The sequence below is a fragment of the Rhinopithecus bieti genome, unplaced genomic scaffold, assembly GCF_001698545.2.
Source record: "Rhinopithecus bieti isolate Rb0 unplaced genomic scaffold, ASM169854v2 scaffold_10347, whole genome shotgun sequence".
Taxonomy (NCBI): Eukaryota; Metazoa; Chordata; class Mammalia; order Primates; family Cercopithecidae; genus Rhinopithecus; species Rhinopithecus bieti.
The window spans coordinates 2,995,348-3,003,750 of NW_016806836.1; positions in this window are offsets into that span (position 1 = coordinate 2,995,348).

Below are 8,403 nucleotides of genomic sequence, written 5' to 3' on the forward strand. Positions count from 1 at the left end.
GGAAGGTAGTGAGTACAGGGGTTGAGCTTAGCTCAAATTAGTGGATTTATTCCACTAGGTAGTGGAAGTGGATTTCGATTTGGTAGGAGGTCATGTTGGTGGATTTTCTCTGGAAGATGGGAAGAGAGAAAGTGGTATGGCAGGAGGGCTGGGGAAACCCTCCGATTTTGGCTTTTGCAACAGAATGGTGGGGCCATTTGTGGAGACAGAACACTGGAAGAGAGAATCAGAGAATAAGGCCAGGCACAGTGGCTCATGCCTGTAAACCCCACCCGAGGCGGGTGGATCACCTGAGGTCAGGAGTTCGAGATCAGCCTGACCAATATGGTGAAACTTCATCTCTACTAAAAATACAAAAATTAGCCGGGTGTGGTGGAGTGCACCTGTAGTCCCAGCTACTCTGGAGGCTGAGGCAGAAGAATTGCTTGAACCCAGGAGGCAGAGGTTGCAGTGAGCAGAGATCGCGTTACTACACTCCAGCCTGGGCGACAGAGTGAGACTCCATCTCAAATTTAAAAAAATTAAAAAAAAAGAGGACTTAGTTAAATCATATGCTTGATTTTATACATGAATGTTACCAACATAACCAGGAGCTGATGGCAAGTAGGTGGTGGAATGTGAGAAAGGTGACTCAGTTGCTCTTAAGAGTTGAATGGGCTGAAGAGAAAAACGGGGAGTCATCCTAGACTAGGTGCAAATTGAAGATGTGCTTGTAAATTAGATAGCTCAGGAGAACATGGCATGAGAAAAGGAGAGAGCCCAGGACTGAGACTAAAGAAATGTCAGCAGTCAGCATTTGGGGAGAAGACAATGGATCTGCACAGGGAACAGATTAAAAGCAGCCAGAGAAGTGGGCAGAGTGTGGCGAAGACAGGTTGGAGGTCTGTGGAGTGGAGAACAGGAAGAGTGAGGAGCTGAGAGTGGCAGAGCAGCCTTGAGGACTCAGTCAGATTTGTTGCTGGTGAATTTTTAGCAGAACCCAGTCTGCTTGGGTCATAGTAGAAGCTTTCATTTGGCTGCTCAGGTACAGGAGAGGGCAAAGACGACTGTACGTCCCTGTTGGAAGGTGAGCACTAACTGACCCGAAGAAGCTTTGAGAGACTTCCCCATTTCCAGGGGAGGAAAATCCTGACCTGGGAAGGTGCCCTAAAGCGTTCCTACCAGGGTTAATTATGTTACACAACTCCTTAGCCAGCCTGGAGCCGAGAAGCAGCTGGGTGTTTGCCCTGCAGGGTGCCCAAGCCAGGGGCTCCATGCACATCAGATGGAGGCCCCTGTAGCTCTGGTCCATTGTGTGATATTCATGTTGTCATCCATTGTGCTGTTGACGGGTCAGTTCCTGACACTTCTGCTCTTGTGTATGTGCCCTCTGTGTACTTCAGCACTCCTTTATGGTTTCTGTTTCTTAGAGCCAGAGCCTCACCCAGTCATGTCTACCCTTTGCTCTGTCCCCACCTCCCTCAGACACAAAAGGGTGGGAGGCAAGGCAGATTTTGCAGCACTTTTAATACACAAAGCAAAAGGTAATAGGCTGGATGGGTGACCAACCGTCATTCAGATACAGAGCCCAAGGATAGATACAGACTCATGGGGAAATAAGTTAGAGTTTGCAGGGCCTTAGGACTGAGAGCCAGAAACACTGTCCTTTTGGCAGCCATGGAAGTGAGGATTTCCTTTTCTGAGGACAAAAAGGTAAAAGTAAGTGTTTTTAAAGTATGGTGGACACCCAGACTTCAATAAAGAAGGTGGTTTCATCCCGGCCATGCCTTCAGGCAGGCAGAATAGAGCCAGGCATGGCCCCAGGAAAGCGCAACCTATTCTGCATGAAGCCAAACAGGGCAGCTGGCAAGAGGGCACCTCCTTCACCCTCCACCACCCCTCATTCTGATCACAGTTAATCATCCCCTCTGATTCTCATGACTTCCTCCAAACTCCTTGGTGATTCAGAGAAAGCCAGGGACACAGCACAATTCTGTGTGTTTGTGAAAGTCCCTGCCTAGTTCCTTACAGCTTCTCCTGGGCTCAGCTGCTCCTGTCACCATTCCACCCACCTGGTTTCAGTGCATGTACGCCTTCGGCTGCTCCATAGCCTGGTGTGCCTGCAGCACGGCCACTGCCTCGTCTATCTGTGGGACATGAGTGGGAGAGGCTTAGTGCAGCTGCCCCAGCAGGTCCCAGAAGAGCCTTGACCTCCCCCTGGCTCAGCATCCTGGATACAGGATCCTCCTTCATCCACAGTGTTTCTGTGGAACCCTCCCTCCACCACTGCTTGCAAGATCCCATGGCCCTGTCTGTCACCTTTGACACAGAGGTACACTGCTGGACAGCTGGAAAAATCTTAACCCTTACACTGAGTCAGAACACACTTCCTTGTACCAAAACCCTACCTATGGAACAACACAGAGTTAGTCCACGGAGGTGCGAAGCAGCAAACCCTTAACCTAAGCCCCCCCTCCACTCTAAGATTCAGCAGGCCTTCAAGTGTCAGCAAGAAGAAACACTTTATCTGGCCAAACAGCTGCCCACTAGCTCCACTAGGAGAGCCCTTGTCCTTAGCTCTGCTCCTGCCCCCTCGGGCTCCCTGCTGCCCAGGTTCCTGCTTACCTTGGCATGGAGGGACTCTGGAGACTCCAGCATAAGTAACAGCTCTGAGTTGTCAATCTCCAGCAGCATGCCCGTGATCTTGCCGGCCAGCTGGGTGTGGACATCATGGATAAGGGGGTAGAGACGCTCCCCTGTGTGGAACACCCTCTAATGGCTTGTGCACCTGCCTGGCTCACATCCCAGCATCCCAGGGCTGGTATGGAGTGGAGCACTGAGGACATCTGGGTTCTTCTCCCAGAACTGCTCCTTCCAGGCTGTGACATTTAACACCTGCTCTAACATCAGGTACTTCTAATGACAGGGCCTGGTACTGGCGGTCAGCCTCTCTCAGCTGTGTGCAGGGCCCAGCAAGGATGGGGTATCTCTTAAGGCAGAAAGGGTGGAAGGGGTTTTCCCATGAAGAAAGTGAAGATGTTTATAGAGAACTAGTAACAAAGGCTTCTACTTCCATTAAGTTCATTTAAAAGTTTTCCGGGTAAGGCCAGGCACAGTGGCTCACACCTGTAATCACAGTACTTTGGGAGGCCGAGGCGGGCGGATCACCTGAGGTCAAGAGTTTGAGACCAGCCTGGACAACATGGTGAAACCCCGTCTCTACTAAAAATACAAAAATTATCTAGGCGTAGTGGCACGTGCCTGTAATCCCAGCTACTTGGGACGCTGAGGCAGGAGAATCACTTGAACCTGGGAGGCAGAGGTTGCAGTGAGTTGAGATCGTGTCACTGCACTCCAGCCTGGGTGACAGAGCAAGACTCCGTCTCAGAAAAAAAAAAAAAAAAAAAATCAGGGTGAGGGGAAAGCGGTAACGTGGCAAAACCCTAAGTAAGCTGAAGAAACAACGGGGCGGTGGTAATGGGGGCGTTCAGTGAAGGGTCTGGAGGTCTTGGTGGCCATGCAGTAAAGAACCTGCCAACCAGGAACAAGCTTGTGTTCACTTAGTGACATTTTTCTCAGGGCCTGCCATGGACACTGGGGTGGAGATGAATTGCACAAGGAATCCAGAATCTATGGGGAACATCACATATTTACCAAATGCACCAATGCCCCACCTGCCTGCGTTGAGCACGAGGAAACGTGAACAGCAGCTTCCTCCCATTCAGGAAAGGGGTGACGAACTTTAACCCCCACCTACAGGCCACTTCTCGGCAGAAACCCAAGACCATACCTCTACTCCTCCCTTCTGTCCCCTGATCTGCCCACATCTGGAGTGTCTCCCAACCTCAAAGTCACAGGACAGCAGCACTGGAAGTTCTGGACCTCAGGACCATCTAGTCTGACCAGAGTTTTAAGACAAGAGAATAGGCGCCTGAAGAACAGAGGCAGCTTGGCCACAGTCACCCACTAGTGGGGGGCAGTGACAATGCTGGACTTTGACCTCACGTTGGACCACCACTCAGGGTGTTTCCCAGCAGGCTAGCCAGCTCATAGCCTTCCTCTTCTTGCTCCAGAGTAGGAGAACCAGCCACTCACCAATCATCTGTTTTTGCTCATGCAGGGGTGCCGCAGCCAGCATGGACGCGGTCAGGGGCTCCTGTCCCGGGACGTGCACAGCTGGCTCCTGGACCTGCATGGTGCCAGGGACACATCCCTTAATCACCATGGATAGGCATGCCCTCAAAACACTTACCCTAGGCTGGGCATGGTGGCTTACACCTGTAATCCCAGCACTTTGGGAGGCCGAGCCAGGCAGATCACAAGGTCAGGAGATCGAGACCATCCTAGCTAACACGGTGAAACCCCAACTCTATTAAAAATACAAAAACTTAGCCGGGTGTGGTGGCATGCACCTGTAGTCCCAGCTACTCGGCAGGCTGAGACAGGAGAATGGCTTAAACCTGGGAGGTGGAGCTTGCAGTGAGCCGAGATCACCCCACTGCACTCCAGCTTGGGTGACAGAGTGAGACTCCGTCTCAAAAAAAAAATGGAAAAAAAAAACCCCACTTACCCTGGCAAGTGAACAGAAGGCCAGGGAGGCACTGGAGGAGGGGAACAGCGGGCAAGGTCTGGATGATCAGGTAGGGTGCAGAGTCCCCAGCAAGGGCAAAGTGGATTAGAAGACGAAGTCATGCCTCTAGCTTAGACATTTCCTGTAGTGCTATGAACTTATAAAGGTCCCTGATGAACGTTGATAAATGAAAGCCCTGTGTTACCAATAACTTTGTGCCAAATAAAGCACTTTTTATCAAGTAGCTTTATGGACATGTCCCCAGCACACTTCTCACCCTTTCACATCTTAGTAATTTTAGCACATTTTTGGCTGGGTGTGGTGGCTCACACTTATAATCCTAGAACTTTGGAAAGCCAAAGTGGGAGGATTGCTTGAGGCCAGGAGTTTGAGATCAACCTTGGCAACATAATGAGACTCCTGTCTCTACAAAAAATACACAAAATTAGCCAGGCCTGGTGTCACACGCCTGTACTTGGAGGCTGAAGTGGGAGGATCACTTGAGCCTAGGAGTTTGAGGCTGCAGTGAGCTATAATCACACCACTGCACTCTAACCTGGGTGCTGTCAAAAAAAAAAAAAAGACCCTTCTCTCATTCATTTTCCTAGAAGTCGTTCAAACTAGACACATTGAAATTCTACATAGGATATGATAATCCTGAATTCTGGACCTTTTTTAGGGCAGGTAGATAAATATACAGTCTTTGATTAGAGTTGATATTTTCTGTTTTGAAGATTAAGTACATCCCTTCAATAATCACCATATTCTTAGAATACCTTTCCTTGGTGCTCATCACAAATACTAAGGACATCCAAATTAATTTTGGTAATAACCGAGGCAAAACGGATTGTAAATAAAACAGGATGCTGGCCCTCTTTCCCCTTCTCGCAGTAAGGGTGATCTCTTACTGATTGTACACATTAATAAACAAAACTTTACAAGCCAAGGAAAGAAAAAAAGCCAAGGCCCAACACCTTAGCTAAGGTTCTGAGCCAGGCGGCCAGGAGCCCAGGCTAAGAGCAGGCAGCTAGGCTGGCCTTACCCGATAGGTGCTATGTGCTGCTGAGGAGCATTTATACGGCAGGAGAGGCCGGCCTGCTGTACAGCATCCTACCCCACTGGGTCCTGTGGTCTGAGTACCAATGTTGGCTGCAAAAAAAAAAAAAAAAAAAAGCAGAGTTCAAACAGCTGCTATCCAAAAACGAAACAAAACCAAACCAAAACAGAAAATAACAAGCATTGACAAGAATGTAAAGAAATTAGAACACTGTGCACTGTTGGTAGGAACGTAAAACGATGTAGCCACTACAGAAAAACAGTATAGGGCTTCCTCAAAGAGTTAGACAGAATTACCATATCATCCAGCAATTTTACCTCTGGGTATATACCCAAAAGAATTGAAAGCAGGGTTTCAAAGAGCTATTTGTACAAATATTTTCTTTTCTTTTCTTTTCTTTTCTTTTTTTCTGAGACAGAGTCTTGCTCTGTCACCCAGGCTATAGTGCAGTAGTGTGATCTCAGCTCACTGCAACCTCCACCTCCTGGGTTCAATCAATTCTCTTGTCTCAGCCTACCAAGTAGCTGGGATAACAAGCACATGCCACCACATCTGGCTAAGTTTTGCATTTTTAGTAGAAACAGGGTTTCACCGTGTTGGTCAGGCTGGTCTCGAACTCCTGACCTCATGACCCACCCACCTCGACCTCCCAAAGTGCTGGGATTACAGGCATGAGCCACCATGCCCAGCCTGTACAATCATTTTCACAGCAGCATTATTCGCAATACCCAAAGGGTAGAAAAGAGTCCATTGATAGATGAATAAATAAGTAAAAATGAGGTCTATACATACAATGGAATATTATTTAGCCTTAATAAGGAGATTCTGACACACACTACAACATAGATACATCTTGAGACATGTAAAGTAAAAAAAAAAAAAAAAAACAGCCACAAAAAGACAAATACTCTATGATTCCACTTATATGAGGTACCAAGAATAGTCAGATTCACAGAGACAAAGTAGAATGGCAGTTGCCAAGGGCTAGGGGGAGGAGGAACGAGAAGTTATGGTTTGCTGGGCACAGAATTTCAGCTCTGCAAGATGAACAGAGCTCTGGAGAGTGGATGGTGGTGACAGTGCACAACAGTGTGAATACACTTAATGCCATTGATCTGTACACTGAAAAATAGTTAAGTGGTAAATTTTGTTATGTGTATTTACCACAATAAAAAGGAATAAGCAGGGGTGTCAGGGCCTGGCAGCAACCTAAGGCCAGAGATTGAGCATGCCTCATTCACGCAGAACCTCCAGTGCTGAGCTTGGGGCTCCAGCACAGAGTGGACGTGAGAACATTTGCAGAATGAAAGAACAGACGCGCTTGCTGAACAGCCAAAATCTACACCCTTGTTTATAGTCACTGCAATACTTACCAGGCTTTAGGCCCAGCGCTAAGCTCTTGCATGCATGATCTCATTGATCCTCAACAACAAGCTGGGCATGGTGGCTCATGCCTGTAATCCCAGCACTTTGGGAGGTGGAGGCCAGTGGATCACCTGAGGTCAGGAGTTCGAGACCAGCCTGGCCAACATGGTGAAACCCTGTCTCTACTGAAAATACAAAAATTAGCCAGGTATGGTGGTGCGTGCCTGTAATCCTTGCTACTTGGGAGGCTGAGACAGGAGAATTGCTTAGAACCCGGGAGGCAGAGGTTGCAGTGAGCCGAGATCACACCATTACACTCCAGCCTGGGCAACAGAGCAAGATTTGATCTCAAAAAAAAAAAAAGAAAAAAAATTAAGGCCGGGCACAGTGGCTCATGCCTGTAATCTCAGCACTTTGGGAGTCCGAGGCGGGCGGATCCCCTGAGATCGGGAGTTCAAGACCAGCCTGACCAACATGGAGAAACCCCGTCTCTACTAAAAATACAAAATTACCCAGGCATGGTAGTGCATGCCTACAATCCCAGCTACTTGGGAGGCTGAGGCAGGAGAATCACTTGAATCTGGGAGGCGGAGGTTGCAGTGAGCAGAGATCATGCCATTGCACTCCAGCCTGGGCAACAAGAACAAAACTCTGCCTCAAAAAAAAAAAAAAAAAAAAAAAAAAAATTTAAATTCTCTACAATAAAATGGGGGTACTATTTTTGTCCCTATTTTACAGATTAGGTGATCGGATGTAGTAGTCAGCAGAGGCCTGAGTCAGTTGGTCCCAGGAACTGGAGGCCAAGCTAACTACCATGCTACAGTGTCCAAAGTCGGCCTTGCTCACTGAGAGGGCGTATGGCAAGGTCACCATGGAGGCTGGTCCTGACTCCTGGTGCCAACTTTGCCCCACCCCCATTCCCCTTGGCCCTACCCACACTCACCTACTCTCTGGGTATGAGGCATCATGCGTGGCACCTGGGTGGAGGCCTGCCTGACACTGCTGATGTGGGCCGGGGGGCGACGAGGCACGACTGGTGGCCGGACCATCGAGGCACCTGGAGGGTAGGCAGCTTGTGGTGCAGACACCACAGAGAGAAAAGTTGGATGGAATGGTGGGAATAATCAGGGTAGCACACTGTGCCCAGAGGCTTCCAGGGCCACCGAGAGAATGGGAAGGGAAACTACAACATTCACAACAGAAATAGGAGTCAATTCACTTAGACCCAGAACTCCAGAAAGGGGGAGTGTAGGAATCTACAATTTCAAATCCAGCTCGTGTCTACCCAGAGCCCCAAACTGCATAAGCACCATGATCGTACACCTTAGTCTCTCAAGACAGTTTCAAGTGAGTGTGCATTTCACTCTAACAGAGGAGGGCCTTTGGTCAATAATATAGCCAGAGGAATTTCATCTTCTCAGCTTTGCAAGAA